The sequence below is a fragment of the Ictidomys tridecemlineatus genome, chromosome 2 (assembly GCF_052094955.1).
Source record: "Ictidomys tridecemlineatus isolate mIctTri1 chromosome 2, mIctTri1.hap1, whole genome shotgun sequence".
Lineage (NCBI taxonomy): Eukaryota > Metazoa > Chordata > Mammalia > Rodentia > Sciuridae > Ictidomys > Ictidomys tridecemlineatus.
The window spans coordinates 99,698,784-99,719,672 of record NC_135478.1 but is presented as its reverse complement, the minus strand read 5'-3'; the positions used below and the strand labels follow the sequence as shown (position 1 = coordinate 99,719,672).

The following is a 20,889-nucleotide window of genomic DNA, read 5'->3' as shown; positions in this document are numbered from 1 at the left end:
TGGGATTGGCATTGAGGAAGTATCATTTTGCTATTTCATGATTAAGGATTATGAATTTTCCCTTGGCATGAAGCTGAGACCATTATGATTTCAATTATTACTTGCTACATGTCCCCAAAACCCTGTCCCTTAACACTGAATTCTAAAAGATATAAAATAAGGTACCCAAATCCTGTGGCATAGCTCCTGGGTTTATTCCTCAGCGTGGCAGATACCTCAGTCCTTGTTTCAAAGCAAGGTCCACCTGCAAACCTGTCCAGCCATACACCCCCCATCCCCGTCCAGGAGAAGATGAGCTGTAAATGGAAAAACCCAGCCAGGACCACATGGGAGGTGGCTGCAGGACCAGTGAGAATGGTGGAGCAGGTTCTCTTGTGACTTCTCAACAGGAAAGAAGAAAGCATTGTAAGGAAACAGAATCCTATTCCTGGGACTCCAGGGGTCAAAGTCACAGGGCCTTTGGATAGCAACCATACTCCTAGATAAGTAGGAGAGCCCAAGGTGAACACAGTGAATTTTAAATGGTGACTTAGGTGAGGACTCAAAAAATATGCCAATCCTATAGGAGCAGGTAGACCCCCAATGGGAAGCTGGGCTGGGCCAGGGCGAGCAACTGAACTATGACTCAGTTTGAGCAATGACTGATAGGCCTTTCTTGGTATTGATCCTAGAGATGAGTCATTCCCTGAGAACCACGCAACACAAGGCAGGTTTATTGTCTCCCTCTGATCAAAGGACATGAGTCACCCAATCTTTCTCATTTGTTGGCAGAGAGGATGCTCCAACTAATTTCAAACCTTGGGGTCCCATAGATCAAATGCAAAGTCTAAAAATAAAGTTCTGCCCAAAGTGAAGCAGCTTTGTCTGGGCCACTCTGGTTTATATCATTTTACACCTCTGTGTGCTCATTGAGCAGTCCATAAAAGAATCCACCAGAGGGGAATTGTTCGTCAAGACAAGGAGAAAATGTGCACTTTTCCAAGTGTCAGACATCAAGTATTCATTTCACATGCAAGCTTAAGTGATCAGCTGTCATTCAGATCCAACAGAATGCAGTTAGAAAGACATGCATCTAGAGCAATTTCAGATGGAGCTGAAGTCAAGTTTCCAACAGCTGCTGGTGTGCTCTGCTGCTTGGTGGCTTCAACTCTGAAAAGGAAGAACAATTGGAATTTTAAAAAGTCATGCTCCCAGTCATGTTCAGAGGGCAGCCAGGTACTAGAAGCAGAGAGTTTCTTATTTATCTGGAGACTTCTGTTAGGTATCGTGGACTTGATGCTTGATGCTCATCAAGTATTACTCAGGAAAATAAGAAATAAGTTGGATACAAATGAGAAGGAAAATTTTCTGAAAACATTGGGGAGGTGGAATCTAGTTGGGGATCTGTCACTCACTACCAGATCCCTGGATGGTATTGTCCATCTGAGCTGTTGAGAAACCTCCGAGTGGTGGGGAATGAGTCACGTGGTCTATGAACCCTGACATGCTGCCATTGTTACTACAGGCCAGGTCAGATGGATGGCACGGGGAGCTACCTGTGGGGTGATAACTGTGGACTCCAAGCAGACCAGATGAACAGGACAGGACTCCACCTGGAAGGACTCTCAATAGAAAGAGCTGTTTTGATTTGGAGGAGATAGAGGTAAGTAGTTGAGTGACTCTGGTTCCAAAGGGCACAAGCTACAGATTTAGAAGGCTTGTTTTAAGAGAGAAAGCTACCTGGTGACACTCCTCCAGCCCACGTGTTCTTTCTGGATTTGCGAATGATTCCGTTTTCTATTTTATCTTCATTTCCAGCATCCGATTCCACACCACCTCATATCTTTCTTGAATGGTACGAGGGGAAAGTGTCTTCCACCTGGCCTGTCTAGATGATTGTGAGTGGGAGTGATTTGGTGCATTTCCTCTCCCACACCTCAGTTTTCTTCCTGCTCTGGTTGCTGAGGCGTGGATGCCACCTGCCTGCACGCTCATGCCCTTGAGATCCTTGCTCTTTCTGCTTGTCTTCTCTTTGTGGTCATGGAGCTTTGGTATTCTGGCCTGCAAAACAGCTTTCTTTGTTTCCATCTCAGGAGAATGGGTTTTTAGTCTACTGGACAATTAAACAAGACTATCTTTTTTTTTTTAACTTATTTTCCTTCTGCAAACTAAAATCTATAGAAGCTAGGTTTTCTTTTTTTTATCTCCTTACATTTTATTTTATCTCCATACAGTAATTGAACCTATGTATGGGGGACAGTGTGATATCTCAGTACATATAGGTAGTGTGTAATGATGGGATTAGAATAATTGGTACATGTGTCACCTCAGACATTGGTCATTTCTGTGTTTCAGGAACATTCCAGATCCTCTCCAGTGGTTATTTTGAAATACATTTACTTTGTGATTGCTCTACTGTGCTATGGACCACAGACGCCTTCTGCCATGCAGCTGCAGTCCCATGCCCATTAATCACCCCCTCTCTCTCTCTCTATCTTGCTTCTTCACTCCCTTCCCAGTCCCTGGAAACCATTAATTCCATGAGGTTGACTTTCTTAGCTTTTGTGTATAAGTGGGAACATCTGGCCTTGTCCTGCATGCTTGGCTTATTTCATTTAAAATAATATCTCCTAAGCTCATCCATGTTGGCACAAATGACAAGATTTCATTCTAGTTTAATGACCAAATGACATCTCACTGTGCATATACACAGGATATTCTTGCTCCCTTCATCCATCAGTGGACACAGAGGTTAATTTCACATCTTGGCAATTGTGAATGATGCTTCGATAAACCTGGGCCTACAGGTGTCTCTCTGACATGTCATTTCCCTTCCAACATACCACGTGGTGGAGTGGCTGGCCATAGAGCGGTGATATTTCTAGCTTTTTTGGGAAGCTCCACGTGGTTCTCCATAATTAAGTCTAGAATGGGCCTATGAAACAGTTTTCCTGCTTCTAAAGACTCTGAGTTTCTGAGTTAGAAGGTTGACTTCAAAGGATGAGCTTCTTATTACCTTTAGAATGGTATATTTTTCAAAGTTGTTCCTGTTGCTTCTTTCACCTGACATATTCTCCTCACAATTTGGTTTGAATGCTCCTCTGCCTGAGGATTCTGTCTTCCACTCCCTTGAACTGGGGGCCCAAGTTCTGGCTGAATCATGGCCTGTCACTTTTATGGCCACGTCATTAAGGCTTCCCCCTGGATCTCCAGGCACACCTTCACTCAGAAGCCACTGGGCCATAAAGGAGTCCTAGCTCCAAAGAGAGGTTGGTGCAGAGATCATGAGGCCCACTGAGCATCCCTTGAGCTTGGATCCCAGTTGGCCAGCATTGGTTTGTTTGTGGTGGAAGTAAGCCCTATGGCTGCCACAGGAGATGCTGGGCACAGCAGAGGACTATCTTTCAAGCATTGCAGAGTATTCTACTAAAGCAAAATAAAAGATTAATGTCACTTACTCACACCCCACCACACACTCACACGTGCATGTGTGTGCATTAAGGTGTTTGGACATATTGCAATGGACAACCTTTACCTGGGTTTTAGTGTGTCAGAAAGTGAAGGAACGAGGGGAAGAGAGGTACATTTTCCTAAGCTAAATGCCAGCTTTGAAGACTCTGTCTATATTTAGAAGCTAGACTACCTATCATTTCTGTGAGAACATGGGGTGGTTCTGTTTATACCTTTGTTTCCTAACATGAATATTTGAGAAGGAAATAGGGTGTGTTCACACCAGGCTACAGCCCGGGGCCACATGAAGCCTGGTGCTCCTCATGAGCTCTGGGTGAGAGGCAGCTTGGGGTAGTGGTGGTGACCAAAGAAGCCAGGCCCAGATTTCACTCACTCAAATCCTGGCCATGACATACCCTAGTGCTGTAACCTCATGTCGATTCCCTAACCAGCTTCCATTACTTGCAAACTGGGTCTCCTGGAAGCACCTGCTTCACAGAAGCATTAGGAAGATGGATTGAGCTAATATGGCCATATCAGTGAGTGATATGCAGGGATGGCACCTGCGAGGCTTGTCCATCTACGACAGCGCTCCAGGAAGAGATCCCTGGGGAGTGGGGAAGTATTGACATCTTCTCTGTGACTCTCTTCCTCTAGCGCTCTTCAGGGTAAGACAAGCAACAAATGTTGCAAATCTTAGGTGAAAAATTAGTTACAAGGAGGATCTGGAAAACCCGGAAGAATACCAAGCAAGGATGTGGCTACAAAGGGGACATGGATGAGACAGTCACATGCCAAGCAACCTCAAGTAATATGATTACTTTTATTTCTGTGCTTGTGGGGGAAATAAATACCAAGGGTGCAGAGCTTGAAATCATGACTCTGCCCCTCGTAGAGACTGCACCATGGAGGAGGAGGGATGCTCACCTTTTAGAGGCTGAGACCAAGACCCTTGTTTCATAAGGTATCAAAATTGGCAAGTTTTCTTTTATACCTCAATTGACCCCAAATTTCTTCTAGTCCCTGGATGACTCCAAGTATTCATTGTGATCATCAGGGGAAAAGGGGCTTTTCGTTCCCTAGAAATATAACTTTGAAATAAAGTTTAATATTCATTTGGAAAGAGGTCAATGTATTTTCAAAAAGAAATCAAACCTTTGAAAACAAGGGGGTGGGGTCCATCCCCAGTGTTTGCTCAAAAGAAGAGAAGGAGTGTGACTTTGAAATCTCTAAGGGGAATGATGTCTGTTTGGAGGAGAGAAGCATCCGGGATACTTTATCAATTAGCTTTTTAAACAAATCAACAGAAAGATTCATTTAGGAGATGCTGCTCACACCAGTGTCCTCTGTGGTTGGGGCATGGTAGGCACTCACCAGGAGTTTGTCAGGAAATAACAATGGCTAACATCACTCCTGATGCCAAGCGTTCAGTATGTACAGGGCCCTTGCTGTGTATGGGAGTCCTGCTGCAGATCCACTGTCTACCTCTCTGGACTGGAGCAGGTATCCAGTCTGCTGTGAGCAGGGAGGGGCTAGAGCAGAGTCAGAGCAGATGGGCAGCAGGGCCACAGGTGAGCCTTCCTGAGCTGAGGTCTGCTTCCTCAGTGCAGGGGTGGGGACTGGCTGGGCAGCTGGAAAACAGACCTGGGAGGAAAGCGCCTGGATTCATGTCACAGAACACTCAGTGCTCTTGAGGGTCAGCTGAGGACTGGACACCGTGGACTAGCAGATAGTATCCTCCTGGGATATCCTCCCGCAGGCCTTGACAGTTGTGGAGTCTGTGGTTGACACAGCAGAGAGAGAAGGGGACTTTGTGTGCAGATAATTAAAGAGAATTGCCCATGAGACCCACACGGAGGGGAGGGGAGGCTCACCCAGGAGGGGTTGATGGACAGGAGGACAGGAGGGGTGGAAAGGGACTTAACGAGGTGTGAGGGCAGGTTTCCTAGGGAGGCCCTAGAGGCTGACTCCAGGGGAGGCTACAGCAACAGCACACTGAACAGGCCCAGCAGGCAGGGTGAGGGGTGGCCTTCAGGTTAGCACCCTGCGCAGAGCCAAAGGTCCCTGGTCTTCTCCTGCCCTCCTCAGGGGCATGGCCTCCTTTGTCAAGTGGGGGGCACACCAGCCCTTCCTGGGTTGCTTAGCAGTATTCACGTTTAACTCTTTCCTTTCACTGGGAATGAATCTCCGGTGTGAAATATATTGTCCCTATGTTTATATACTTTAAAGATCTAGCTGTATATATGTGGGATCTTATGAACTGCTATGTAAACTGTGATTTCACTCCCCCAAGCTTGTGTTAAATTGTCTGTAAAACAAAGACTGTAGTAAGTCCCTCATCAGGAGGAATCTAGATCATGTTTGCTAAGAAGATTCATATAAAATGCCCAGTCCCTCCAGTTGGTGTCTCAAGTTTTGATGTCAGAGTGAATTAGCTGCAAATCAATAGTACTTTCATTTTCCTGTAGGTGCCATTACCTTAATAAACTGGCACCATGGAAGAGTATCATTAACTAAATTATAGCTGTGAAGTAATGTGATTATTGATGCTTTACTAGTAATAAGAGTGGCATCTAATATTTCTAGTTATTCAAATAAAGTGATATTGCATGAGTACTTCTTATCACACAATGGCTAAATTGACTTTCTTTTTACAGAAATGGGAACTTTTCTGCACCCTTATTGGTTCACCTGAGATCTGCTCTTTTGGAAAAGTTCTTGGCAGTGACCTTGGGCTGGGAGCACCTCTGTGGGACCAGAAAGGCAGAGGAGAGATGAGAACCAATAGAGGCTTTTCCCCATGTCTCAAGGGGAATAGAGAACATTGAGGGTGAGGGGGCTGAGGATGGGGAGATGGAGTTGGGAACCAGAGAGGTGCAGGGAGCTGAGGATCCTTTCCAGAGACCCCTGGGTCCTCAGCAAAGTGGCCAAGTACAGCCATCTACCATGTCCCTGCTGCATGGAGGAACATCAGAGGACTGCAGGAGGTTAACTAGGCTGGACACAGATGCCAAGTGCTGTGGATTCCACTAGCTAGAGTGGCCACACTCACAGAGCCGGGAAGTGGGTAGGTAGGTGTGACCCAGGGCTGGGCGGTGGGAGATGGGCAGCTGCTGTTCAGGGGTGTGCAGCCTCAGTTCTGCAAGACCGAGGAGCTCCGGGGGTGGCCGGGTGGGGGGGCCCATGATGGCAATGCACTCCATGCCACCCAACCATACACCCCAATGGCTATGCTGGTGAATGGGCGTCATGCATTTTACCAACATTACATTACATTACATTAAAAAGATTTGTCATAGTAATGAGTCCCGCTTCAGAGGAAACAAGCTGGGGAGGAAGGAAGGAAGGTAGGTAGGAAAGAAAGAAGGAAGGGATGAATGGATCAAGGAAGAAAGGAAGGAAGGAAGGGAGGGAGGGAGGAAAGAGGAAGGGAAGGAGGGCAGGAACAGGATTGGTTCAGTGCCTTGGAAGGGGCCTCAGCCAGGGCCTCAGACATAAGTCTGCCTCCCCACAGGGCCTTGGGACCTTCCGTCCCTTGTCATGTCCTTCTCCTCTCTCACACCTGGCTGCTGTCTCCTCCCAGAGCTCAGCTCAGGCTTTAGCTCCTCCAAGAAGACTTTGGTCTTCTGCCCTCCTGGATGAGACTCCACACATAGGGGTCCTCTGTCCAATAGGTGGTAAGTTCACCCATCTGCTGACTCATTGCTCTGTGCCCATTTCTGCCACTGGACTGCAAATGCCATCAGAGTGGCGGCACTCTGTTTCTGCTCAGTTCCTGGAAGACGGAGCCCATCAGAGTACTGGGTCCTTAGTGCTCCCTGAATAGGTAGCCCCTGAGTGACAGGAAGGAGGGAAGGAAAAAGCAGGTGGAGGTGTGGCCAGGCCTTGTGTCTTGTTAAAGCAGGAAGCCGAGGTCTGAGGAGCCCTCAGCAGCACCTTGGGTCCACAGGAGGACCACATCAGAGCCAAGGCCAGGCCAGGTTCTGAGACACCTCATGGGAACCGTCAGCTCCTGGGGAGCAGAACGCACATCCCAGGGTGGTTTCTCCTGGAAGCTGGGGCACTGCTGCCAGAGCCTCTGTTGAGAAAGTGCATGAGAAGATGCCCTGCTCCTGGGTCTGCCAGTGTGGCTTAAGTCCCCGGGGAGTTGTTATGGCAAGGACAGCAAGTTCAGCCTCTGGAGGAGAAAGCCAGTATGCAAATGTATTTAAATGCACTCCCAACACCTCAAGTGCAGAAATCACATGTTGTTGTGCCTGTTGGTTATTTATAGTCTTAACTCTCCTTTCTTCAAAGTAGACACTGCACATCTTTGTAATGACATCCATCAAGGCTAGGTCCTGGGACTTTCTTGTCTGCTTGTTCTTGTTCTCATCTAAGTCATCACCACCTGGGTTTATTGTCTTTGGACGCTATTTTCCGGTAACACTCCGCAGGACAGAGTGCTGAGCTTGAGGCATCAAAGGGTGAGGCAACTGCTGAGTTTGGATTAAAACATGTTCATGGAACACTCAAGAATCTGATAGAACTACTATGTCATCTCTGCTCATGGTCAAGAGCACTGTCAGTTTTAGACCAAAACAATCCAGACTGATAGAAATGTAAATGTAAATCACAAACCTCACGCAAAAGAGGAACTGAGGTTGTAAACGATTTTACTGTTTTTCTATTAGTGCTTTATAGCTGTACGTAATATTGGGGCTCATGTTGATGAATCATAAAAGCCTGTTCCTTATTTTAGAGTAAATGTTTTCAGTTCTCTCCATCCCGCATGATGTTGGTTTGGGGTTTGTTGTGTATATAGCCCTTGCAATGTTGAGATAATTTCCTCATACTCCTAGTTTCTCAGTGTTTTTAACATGGATGGATAGGTGCTGGATTTTGGCAAAGGCTTTTTTCCTGCATCTATTGAGATGATCATATGATTCTTGTCTTTAATTCTATTTATGTGGTGAATGACATGTATTGATTTGTGTCTGTTGAACCAATCTTCCTTACCTGGAATGGAACCTCCTTGATCATGTTGTGTTATCTTCTTAATGTGCTTTTGAATACAGTTTGCCAATATCCTATTAAGGGTTTTTTTAATCTATATTAAATACAGATATTGGTCTATAGTGTTCTTTTTTCTTTTCTCTCTTTTTTTTCTTGATGTGAACTTTTGCCTGATTTGAAGTATCAGGGTGACTCTGGCTTCATGGAGTGAATTTGGGAATGTTCCTTCCCTATTTCATGGAATAATTTGAGGAGAATTGACATCAGTTCTTCTTTAAGGGTCTGGTATAAGAGCCAGGTGTGGTGGAAAATGCCTGTAATCCCAGCAGCTTGGGAGGCTGAGTCAGGAGGATAACGAATTGAGGCCAGGTTCAGCAATTCAGTGAGGCCCTAAGCAACCTAACAAGACTCTGACCCAAATAAAAAAAAAGAAGAAGAAAATTTTAAAAATGTCTGGGGATATAGCTTTGTGGTAAACCTCCCTGACTTCAACCCCCAGTACCTTCCCCCCTAAATAAATAAATAAATGGTCTCTTAGGTCTTGGCTGAGAATCCAACTGGCCCTGGACATTTCTTTGTTGAAAGGCTTTTAACTGATGTTTCAATTTAATTGTTTGATATCAGTCTGTTTAGGTTTGCTATATCCTCATGGTCAATTTGATCGGGTCATATATTCTACAGATTTTCAACATCTTCTAGATTTTTCAGCTTATTGGAGTATAAATTTTCAAAATAACTCCTAGTGAGCCTCTGTGTTTCAAACTGCTATCATCAACTTTCCTCTTAGAACTGTCTTCATAATGTCCCAGAGATTTGATAAGTTGTATTTCTGTTTTAATTTTTCCAAGAATTTTTACTTTATCCCTGATTTCTTCTATAATCAATTCCTCATTTAAAAGTGTATTATTGAATCTCCAGGGGTTAAAATGGTTTCTGTATTTTGTCTTGTCATTGATTTATAACTCCATTCCATTCTAGGATGCAAGGAATTATTATTTTTTTTGTATCTGATAAGACTTGCTTTGTGTCTAAAATATGGTCTATTTAAGAAACCATTCCATATGATGTTGAGAGGAAAGATTCAGTTGTTGATGGATGGAATCTTCTATAGACATCTGTTTGGTCCATTTGATTAAGAGAACTTTTTAGTTCTGATGAGAGTTTACATAGTTTATGATTCATACAGTGGTGAGATTAGTGCATTGAAATCACCCTGTATTATTGTTTTTTAGTCTATTTGATTCTTTATGTTGAGTAGGGTGTGTTTTATGTATGTAGATGTATTTGTGTTTAGGTCATAAATATTTTCAATGATCACATCTTAATTTTTGATGATTCATTTAACCAGCACAAAGTGGAATTCTTTTCCTATTCTGAATAATTTCTGTATAAATTCTTAGTGGTCAGATGTGAGAGTAGCTATCCTTGCTTGCTTTTGTTCCCTATTTGTATGGTACTTTTACCTTCAGTCCATGAATGGGTTTGCTGTAACGTGAGTCTCCTGCACCAACATGTGATCCTCTGTAAGCCCCTTTATGAGGTATAGTGTTGGGTGCCTGAGGTTCCCCACATGGGCTGCATGGGTTTATCCTCAGCAAATGCCTTCTGTGGATCTGTACATTGCAATGAGAATTGAGTGAACTGGCAACCCTTGGATGTCCAGCTGTAGATCCTCCCTGAGGTGTTGGAGCCTGCTTCTGAGCTCCTTCTGCTAGCAGCTCTGAATCACTGAGCACCTGCTCACCTTCCCTGCCACTTGTCCACAGAATGTTATATAAGCACTTGGTGGCTCTCTGCAACTGTGGGTCTTGTGGGTGCAGGCTCTCTGTGGAACGTCTGTGGCACAGGGGCTCCAACCTGGCTGCTGCAGTTCACAGGGCTTTACCCTTCACAATGACAGAGAGAGGGTGTCCATCATTGACCTGTCTTTGCCTAAATCAGACAGAGGCTCTCTGGTCAGCTGTGCTTTCACTGTTTCATCTCTGGGCTGTGGAGGGACCGAGGGTGGCTGCCTAGATCTGCCTAATCAAGTTCCCCAATTGGTTGTAAATATTTTAAACAACACCTTAGGAACCTACATACACCCCAATATGGTGCAATTACTTCACCCCTATATGCATTAAGCAGATCCCTCCTGAAACCCACCAATAGCAATGGGATTCAGATTTATGGGTTCTCTGGGGAGGTGGTGAAGTGCAAGAGTCACTGGACACAAGCTGAGGGGCTCTGGATTTGAATGTTCTCCTGGGCTCTCACTGGTTGTGAGACCTTAGGCAAGTTAAAACCATGGAGCATTTGCTTCCTCATCTCTGAAATCTGATGCTCATTTTATCTTTAACACAGTGTTGGGAAGAGCAAAAGAGACTGCCATGCAAGTTAGCATGAGGGTCCTCTTTATGCGATACTGATGCTAAAATAAAATAGGCTACCCTTTCCCTTAGAGCTGTGCATGGGGTAGCCATTCCTTCTAAAGCTCAAAGCTCCCGTGGGCTCTGTCACATACTAGATGTGCATTGCAGAGGAACATTTTTTCCTGAAAACATTTTTAGAAAATTGTGTTGTTTACTGGCATGATTCAGTCCATTAATTGTTAAAGGCAGAAAGCTCGACATTATCACACCCTGGATTCATGCCGCAAGCCCTCTGGGTGGCCCCCACGCATGGCTTACTTCCCTAAACTCTGTGAGTCCAATAGACCTCATGAGGTTTAAATCAGTTTTTCTCTGTATTCTTAGGTACAAAGGAGGTGGGGCCTGGACACACCACGCACAGAGGAGCCTCCAGCAAGAGTGTTCCAGGTAAGCAGCAGCTATGTTTCCATTACTGCCCAACCGACCTGCCTTTAATTAAGAGTGGTCTCAATTACAAATGGGGGCAGAGGGTAAAATTCCATCAGTAGAATAAACCAGCTGATGCACTGCTTCTAGGCCCAGTAGAGAGCTTTCTTTTCATGAGTTCAAAATTAAAAGCTGACTGCACTATCTTCTTTAATCAGGAGAACCCAGTCATTGGCCTGATAATTAAAGAAATTGCACAATTGCTGAGATTGAGAAGACCATCCCCACAGTCCCAGCCAGAACATGGTGACCAGTGCTCCCTCATAAGCACACAGAGTTTCCTGAAGTGGGGAAGTAATGGGAACAGTTGGGAGGCAGAGCAGTATTGCTCTGAACAGAGGAAACAGGTCCTGATGACCCTGCTGGTCCAGTGAGTCCCTGGGCGGGAGAGAGACCTGGGGTTGTGTCCTGCACTGAGTCTCAGCAGGACCGGGCTTTTACCTGCCTCCATTTGGTGCCCTTCATTCAATCAAGGAGTGTGGATTGGATGCCAACCCCATGCCTTGCAGATGATGCCTGGTCCTAGAGAAAACTAAATGTGACCAGAACAGTGCTGCAGAGCAACTGAGGGATGGATGGACAAGAGCTGGCCTTTCAGGAGAGGTGGCTCTTGTCTGAGTTTGAGCTCCATCTCAGGGGAGCTCCGGGTGCCTGCATTGTTGGGCAGGAAGGGTCCATCCAGGCTGCTGGGGAACACAGGTAGGGGCTGAGTGTGCTGATGACCCTGGATGTCCACCATAGCCTGGGGCTGCACAGAGGAGCTGGGCCTGCCTCCCATTCCTCCCCTGGTCTGGACCACGGCCATCTTGGTGTGCGATTCTGGGGAGGAGGACTCACCAGCAGTCAGTTCCCTTGGTTGATGGCTATAATCAGGGCACAGAGCAGCATCTTTCCCCCTCCCCTCCGCCCTTGCAGGGGTCAGACCAAGAACCCCAAGTAACAGATGGCAGAAGAGAGCTTAAAATATATAATGCCCTGTGCAGGTGTATTTTTTATATTCATAGTGAAAGGTTAATAAAATAGGTACTTGTCACTCCATTTCTCTATATGCTTAACAAAACACTGTTGAAATCTTAAGAACTGTTTGCTAATCTTGTTCTCAGAAATGTGCTGTCCCTAACTGTGGACTGTTTGCTAATCTTGTTCCCAGAATGAGCTGTCCCCAACTGCCAAACTACAAAATGTAACTTCTCTCGCTGCCCTCTCCATGGAAAGTATATAAGCTCTGCTCAAGCTGTTCTCAGGGCTCTCTCTCTCTTTGCTATAGAGGGATCCCCAGCATGCTGGTCTCCAAATAAACCCACCCTTCTGCTTTTGCATAAGACAGTCTCTTGTGGTCTCTTACTCCGACGTTTCGCTGGACCCTTACATTTGGTGCGTTGGCCGGGAACTGTGCATCGCCGGACAGGGAGACCTCAACAAGACTCCTTTAGGGGGGTAAGTAAGGCGCCTTATCTCCTTCTTCTTCTCCTCCTTGTTTTTCCTTTGCGATTGTTTGGCTTCTGGTTTCTGGCTTCTGGTTTTTAGCTTCTGGTTTCTGGCTCAGAGAAGAGCGAAAGCTCTCAGAGCTTCTGGTTTCTGGCTCAGAGAAGAGCGAAAGCTCTCAGAGCTTCTGGTTTTTCTGGTTTTGGGTTGGCAGAGTGTGGTTGTCAGCGGAGAGCGTAAGTTCTCCCTGGCGGTGGTGGATAGACGTGTCCCTGAAGCCACAGACCACGTCTCCTCAAGGGACGCTTTGGGAGACTCTGGGGGGGACGGAGGTGCCCCCATCTGGGAGGGACGGAGGTGCCCTCATCTGTATTCTGCTGCCAACCCGTCTGGTTTTGCCGGCAACTATTCTTTCTCTCAGGTTGAATTCACTGTCTGTTTTTAATCTTTGCCTCTGGATTTGTGTTACACGTTTACTGTTCATTGTGTGTCCGTGTTGGTGTCACGTTTGTATTGTCCCTGTCTTTGTTCAAGTAACTTTCATTATGAGACAGAGTCATTCACTGGACTGAAGTCCACTTAAGGGCTCAGAATCTTTCTTTTTCAGTAAAACACCAGACCTGGCAGACTCTCTGTGCCTCAGAATGGCCCGCCTTTGGAGTTGGATGGCCTCCAGAAGGATCTTTCTACTCCCCACTAATTTGAAAAGTCAGAGATATTGTCTTTGTCTTTCAGCTGGGACCACATAGCCATCCAGATCAACAGCCGTATATCTTAACTTGGCAGGACCTCTGTGAATCTCCTCCTCCGTGGGTGAAGCCTTTTCTTATCCCCGTTCCTACTCCTCCTCCCACGATTCTATCTCTCAAACCCTCTGCTCCTTCTCCACCCTTTGTTCTCCCTGAGTCTCAAGATTTGACTCTGCTGGACCCTCCTCCCTTTCCTTATCCCCTGCCTTCATTCCCCAACCCCCAACACCCTCTAAGAGATTCCCCTGCTGCTGACTCAGCTTCTCCACCACAGGAGGTTAAGCCAGCTCAGTGCCCTTCAGATGACTTTCCCAAGGCACACATAGACCCTCCTCCCCTGGAGGAAGCTAGCCCAGCTAAAGAAATGATTAAAACCCTGAAGCCCCCGTGATACTTCCCCTCCGTCCTTATGGGCCAATGATAGAGGATGGCCATGGTAGAGAAATGCAAGCCTACCAGTATTGGCCTTTCTCCTCTTCAGATCTATATAATTGGAAAAATAACAATCCCCCTTTTTCTGAGGACCCCACCCGGCTCACAGGTCTGATCAAGTCATTGATGTTTTCACACCAGCCTACTTGGGATGACTGCCAACAACTCTTAGGCACTCTCTTCACGACAGAGGAACGAAAGAGAATCCTCCTGGAAGCAAGAAAAAATATTCTCAGACCAGATGGGCGACCGACACAACTTCCCAACATAATCGAAGCTGACTTCCCCTTGAACCGACCCAACTGGGACCCCAACACCTTTGAAGGTAGGGAGCATCTGTCCACTTATTGCCGGGCTCTAATAGCGGGTCTCCGAGCAGCCGCTAGATGGCCAACTAATTTGACCAAGGTAAGAGAGATTATTCAGGGGCCTAATGAATCACCCTCTATGTTTCTGGAGAGAATTATGGAGGCACATAGGAGATATACTCCTTTTGATCCTCAGGCAGAGGATCAAAAGGCATCTGTCACGATGGCCTTTATTGGGCAAGCTGCCCTAGATATTAAAAAAAAAAAAGTTACAACGTTTAGATGGATTACAAGATATGACTTTGAGAGATTTAGTCAGAGAAGCCGAAAAGGTATACTATAAGAGAGAAACTGAGGAAGAGAAGGAACAAAGGGAGGATAAAAGAAGCAAAAGACAGACTGAGGCATTGACTAAGGTCCTGGTCACAACAACAAATAGGCCAGAATTTAAGAGACAGGGAGACAGAAAGGGATACCTGGGTCCATGCCAAAAGCCACATCTGGCTTCAGATCAATGTGCCTACTGTAGAAAAAAAGGACACTGGGTCAAAGAGTGCCCTAGAAGGAAACAGCCACGCCAACCAGCCATTCTAACTCTGGAGGATGACTAGGAAAGTCAGGGCTCAGATCCCCTCCCCGAGCTCAGGGTAACTTTTGAAGTGGAGGGGACCCCAGTAAACTTTGAAGTGGATACAGGGGCAGTATACTCAGCCCTTAAGGCCCCATTGGGCCCTCTATCAACCAAAAGGTCTCTAGTTCAAGGGGCTAACGGCAGTAAATATCGGGCTTGGACAACTAAGAGGACCATGGACCTGGGAAAAAGAAAAATCCATCACTCCTTCCTAGTGATCCCAGAATGCCCAGCCCCATTGATAGGCAGAAAGGTGCTCACCAAACTCCGGGCCAAAATAACTTTTAACCCTGAAGGCCCCCAAATGAAATTTCTAAATCCTTCAGTAAAAACTCCTATAGTCATGGCTTTAACTATGTCAGTAGAAGATGAACATCAACTCTTCACACCCCCCAAGACTGATCAAACAGGCAAGCTATCCCAGAAATGGATAACAGATTACCCAGATGCCTGGGCAGAAACTGCTAGATTAGGCCTAGTCGTAAAACAACCTCCAATAATGGTGGAGTTAAAAACCTCAGCCTCCCCAATTAATATTAAACAATATCCTCTGAGCAAAGAAGCCCTGTCAATTGGCCTGGAACATTCTCCTGCTATCAGTAAAAAAGCCAGGAACTGGGGACTATCGCCCTGTTCAAGACTTAAGAGAGATCAACAACAGAGTGCAGGACATTCACCCCACAGTACCTAATCCGTACAATCTGCTTAGCACCCTTAACCCCGAGCGAAAATGGTATACTGTCCTGGACTTAAAAGATGCTTTCTTTTGCTTGCCTCTGCATAAAGATAGTCAATTGCTGTTTGCTTTCAAATGGGTAAACCCAGAAACTGAAACGTCTGATCAACTAACTTGGACCAGACTCCCACAGGGGTTCAAAAACTCCCCCACTCTTTTTGATGAAGCCCTCCATAGAGATCTCAATAACTTCAGAACCATGCACCCTGAAGTCACCCTACTCCAATATGTGGATGACCTGCTACTGACAGCAGACACCAGGGAAAACTGTAAGTCTGGGACCCAAGCACTATTATCCGAGCTTCTGCCAAAAAGGCCCAAATTTGCCAGCAAGAAGTAATCTTTTTGGACTATTCCCTTAGGGGCGATAAACAATGGCTCACTGAGCCCAGAAAACAAACCGTTGTGCAGATACCACCCCCATCTAACAAGAGGGCAAATGAAGAGGCTAAATTGACAGCCCTAAACAGAGTAACCATGTTAACACTTTCCATACGGGGGAAATATGAGTCAGGAGATTTAACTACATCAGAGCACCCCGACAACTTAACATCTGAGGACACTGAACTCCTTGACAACACTGAACCCAACTTGCAATTTCAGAAAGCCCTACACTACGTTAAGAATATACATCAAATCACTCACCTTGGTTCAAAGAAACTGCAAGCATTCCTAAAAGATCAAGAACAGAGTTTTCCACTAACCGGCTCACAACAAAAGGAAATAGCTGAATGGGTAACAAAAGCCTGTCGGGCCTGTCAATTGGTTAATGCTTACCCCTCCAAGCTTCCTATAGGAAGGCGCCTTCGAAGAACCAGACCAGGACAATTCTGGGAAGTGGACTTCACTGAAATTAAGCCAGCAAGGTATGGACTTAAATATCTCCTAATCTTTGTAGATACATTTTCAGGATGGATTGAAGCCTTCCCCGCAAAAAAAAGAAACGGCACAAATGGTGGTCAAAAAGATCCTGGAAGATATTTTTCCAAGATACGGCCTGCCTAAGGTAATAGGGTCCGATAATGGACCGGCGTTCGTGGCCCAGGTAAGTCAGGGGTTAACCAGGACCCTGGGGATTAATTGAAAGTTACATTGCGCTTATAGACCCCAGAGCTCAGGACAGATAGAAAAAAATGAATAGAACCATTAAAGAGACCTTAATAAAATTAAGCTTGGAGACCGGCATAAAAGATTGGACTATGCTCCTGCCTTATGCACTGTTTCATACAAGAAATACTCTCTCTGTTTCTTTGTGTAACCTCACCCCCCTATAAAATTTTCTATGGTGCCCCTCCTCCAATAAGGGACCTGACCCCAACTCTAAGACCTAATGATTCCTTTCACACCCCATTGCTTGACAGACTTAAAGCTTTTGAAAAAACTCAGTGATACCTGTGGAAACAGCTGGCCACTGCCTACCAACCTGGAAACGAAGGAACTCCACACCAATATCAAGTGGGAAACTTCATCTATGTAAGACGACATCAGGTGTCATTCCCTAGAACCCCGCTGGAAAGGACCATACCGGGTGCTACTTATAACACCTACAGCGGTAAAGGTAGATGAAATCACTTCCTGGATCCATGTCTCTCATCTCAAGCCTGCGCCCTGTCCAGACTCTGGCTGGGAATTAAAAAAGATTGGTAACCCTCTCAAATTGTGTATTCGCCGTGTGGATAGGGCTATGGACCCTCCCCTTGACCATCAATAGTCCTAATCCTCATCAGCCCGTTCAGCAGCAATGGCTGATCATAAATCCTACTGGACAGGAAGTATGGTCTATCTCGCATACAGCCCCCTTAGGTACCTGGTGGCCATCTCTCCACCCAGACATTTGTCAGTTGGCTATAGGTCTTTCCTATTGGGTATCCCCGATAAAGAGGATCCCACTAAAATTCCATTAAATCCCTTCCGTACCATAGATAATGGAAACAAACATTATGGATGTAAGGACACGAGAGCCAGATGTAAATTGGCTAACCTAGATTACTATGTTTGTCCGGTGGACTATCAAAGCCACTAACAGTCACGGCTGTGTGGGGGAAAAACCGACTTCTTCTGTAAGTCATAAGGATGTAAACATACAGGGGCTACCTGATGGAACCCAAACCTCCACCAGTTCTCAGACCATTGCCCCCTTGCTGAAGTAACAGGTACTGAGGTACCTCTCCACCCACTCACTCCTCCCTTCTCCTGTCAGTGCCCACACCGGGTCCCACCAGAACTATCCAAGATGTAATAAAAATGGCCTTTAAAGTTGCTTTATCATTACTAAAAACAGGTTACTAAAAATTTAAAGTCCCTCACAGGCTTTTTGGGATACTCACTCCAGTCTTCCCCTCTGCTCTACCTGTTCTACTACTCAAGTTTTTGTTGCTAGGAAAATCCCAAGCCCCTTTCCCATTATTCTTTTACATCTCTCCTTCCTCATTCTCAGATCCATGGAGCTGCTCTCAGCACTGCCTTCCCCGTCCTCCCCCTCTGTACCAGGCCCACAGAAAAGTCTTAACTGACCTTCTCCAGAAGTCTTCACCATGGCTGACTTTAGGACTGTCAGCAAAAAAAGTCCTTATAAAAGAGTTCAGTATAGATAAACTTCCTCTTTTCATGTTGCCCTGTTCTACTTGGCCATTGGCTGGAAAAATCAGCACTCCTAAGCTAGACACCCCCTTACTAGTTTTTCACAAAATATGTGAACAAGGCCTCTGGCCTTGAGCTGGGGCTTCTCAGAGATGGCTACATTTCTAAGATAAAAAAGTTATCAACTGGGCTCCATGGTAACAGCTGACAAAGAAAAAAAAAAGTTCTCCCCCTCCCAGGTGTCCTTAAAAAGTTAACTTGCCCAGAACAGAGAAAAAAAAAACAGAAACAAAACTGCTTTTTGTGAACTTCTGCAGACTGTGAACTTCTAAGCCCCTTCCCTTACATAATGAGTACAAAATTCTAAAAACTACCTAAACTTGGGGTTCAGGGGATTAATTGATTACAATAGAAACAATGCCCTCTGAATCCGGTTGCAACCAAATAGAACTGTTTCCCTGTCTTCAGTGCTATCTTAAGTGCCTTGCCTTGTCCGTCCCTACAACAATATAATTCTATATACTTAAACATTATTTATATTTTCATAAAATGGTCAACAGATGTAATTAATTATGTAATGGTGCAGATGTTTCCCAGAGTGCTCTATCATGACGCAGGTTCATTTAAAGATCAAATAAGGGGACATACAACCTGGTTCCGCCGGAACCTGTAGCCCTCACTCTAGCCATCTTATTAAGAATGGGAATTGCTGCAGGGGTGGGCACAAGAACTACTGCCCTGGTCCATGGGACACAACAAATGACCCAATTAGAAACAGCAATGGACCAAAACTTAAAGATATTAGAAACCTCCATCACAGCTTTGCAGGAATCTTTAACCTCTCTCTCTGAAGTTGTTTTACAGAACAGGCGAGGGTTGGACCTCCTCTTCTTGAGAGAAGAGGGCCTTTGTGCTGCATTAAGGGAAAAATGTTGTTTTTATGCTGACCATACTGGAGTTGTAAAAGAATCAATGAGTAAACTAAAAAGATGCCTTAAAGAGTGTCAATGAGAGAGAGAGACCCAAAAAGGGTGATATAAATCTTGGTTCACACAGTCCCCCTGGTTAACTATGCTTTTATCAGCCTGGTCGGTCCTTTAATAATTCTTATATTGTTGCTAACTCTAGGACTCTGTTTGCTCAACCGTGTAGTTTCCTTTCTCCAATCTCAAATTGGACAAATCAAACTTATGGTAATCAGACAACAATATACCCCACTAGCAGACACAGAATGTGACACCCCCCAATGATCACTTTTATGATTAAAAGTAACCAGAAAAAGAAGTGGGGAATGAAAGGTTAATAAAATAGGTACTTGTCACTCCATTTCTCTATATGCTTAACAAAACACTGTTGAAATCTTAAGAACTGTTTGCTAATCTTGTTCTCAGAAATGTGCTGTCCCTAACTGTGGACTGTTTGCTAATCTTGTTCCCAGAATGAGCTGTCCCCAACTGCCAAACTACAAAATGTAACTTCTCTCGCTGCCCTCTCCATGGAAAGTATATAAGCTCTGCTCAAGCTGTTCTCAGGGCTCTCTCTCTCTTTGCTATAGAGGGAGCCCCAGCATGCTGGTCTCCAAATAAACCCACCCTTCTGCTTTTGCATAAGACAGTCTCTTGTGGTCTCTTACTCCGACGTTTCGCTGGACCCTTACAGTCTCACAGTCTGTATTCCTAACACACTTCCTGAGAATTTCTGTGTCCACTAATTCAAGAAATTTCTCAACCTTGCATATGGGTGAATTTTCATTCCTGTAAACGTGGCTTTTGTGCAGTTAGACGTTATGTTTTCCCAACTATTTTTAAATTGATATATTTTTAATTGATATTTTAATATATTACCGCAAAACATCAAAGCCCATTTTTTCCTAAACTTAAGTTCAACTTACAAACCTTAGTATGACATTTACAAAGCTGATAAATTTTACAATTTAAACTAACTTAAATTTCTTAAATAGCATCATGTGCCACATACCGTATTTTGATGAGTGGCAGGCCCCAGACGTGACAGTGTTACCTGCTGACACAGTATCCCTTCTGGCTTGTGAAAATATATTCTATGTGACAAAAACTGCCCTAAGGTGCCATTCCCAAGATGTGTCCTCATCATCCAGCTGCTCATGACTACATTTTAAACTGCATTATACACCTAATGCTGTCACTCATTTTCAGGTTATTAAATCGCTCATTAAGAACAAAACTACATGAGTACTTAAATGATCTTAGTTGTCACAGAGGGTTAAACTTTGAAGCAGAGTAGGCTTTAAACATGTTAAATGTTTGAAGTCCTTCTAAACATGCTAATGCTGCTGGAGCTGGAGACCAGGATATTGAGGAAGAGTCAGCCACAGAGACAAGGACTGGGCCACCTTACACACATGTGGAGAAAAACCAAAAGGACCTGGAGGAAGTCGGGAGAATAGTGTTTGCCTCAGGCTGGGGAGAGTGGGGAGGGCTGGGTGGGGAAAGGTCGTCCAACAGGTATTGGTCACAGTTAAAGGAATCAGGTCTCATAGTGCAGTAGGGTGGCCACAGAGGAGGACAGAATAAAGAGCCATAAGAGAGGACTTTCAGAAGAAGTGGTAAATGTTTAAGGAGATCAAAATGTTCACTCAGATTCAAGCAAAGCACAATGCTTATATCCACCAAAACATCATGCCACCCCATAAAGACGTACAATTTCTACGAGTCCATTAAAATCTTCTCAATACATTGAGTCACCTAACAAAAACAGGAACACAAATGACAATGTGCCAATATCATTT

General features: G+C 45.1%; 1 long non-coding RNA gene across 1 annotated transcript; it reads left to right on the top strand.

The window, feature by feature from the left end:
* Positions 1 to 12,712: 12,712 nt before the first annotated feature.
* On the top strand, positions 12,713 to 19,732 carry LOC144375276 (uncharacterized). Its single transcript, XR_013434896.1, has 2 exons — positions 12,713 to 17,100; positions 19,561 to 19,732. It is a non-coding gene; the product is annotated as an uncharacterized LOC144375276 (long non-coding RNA).
* Positions 19,733 to 20,889: the final 1,157 nt, after the last annotated feature.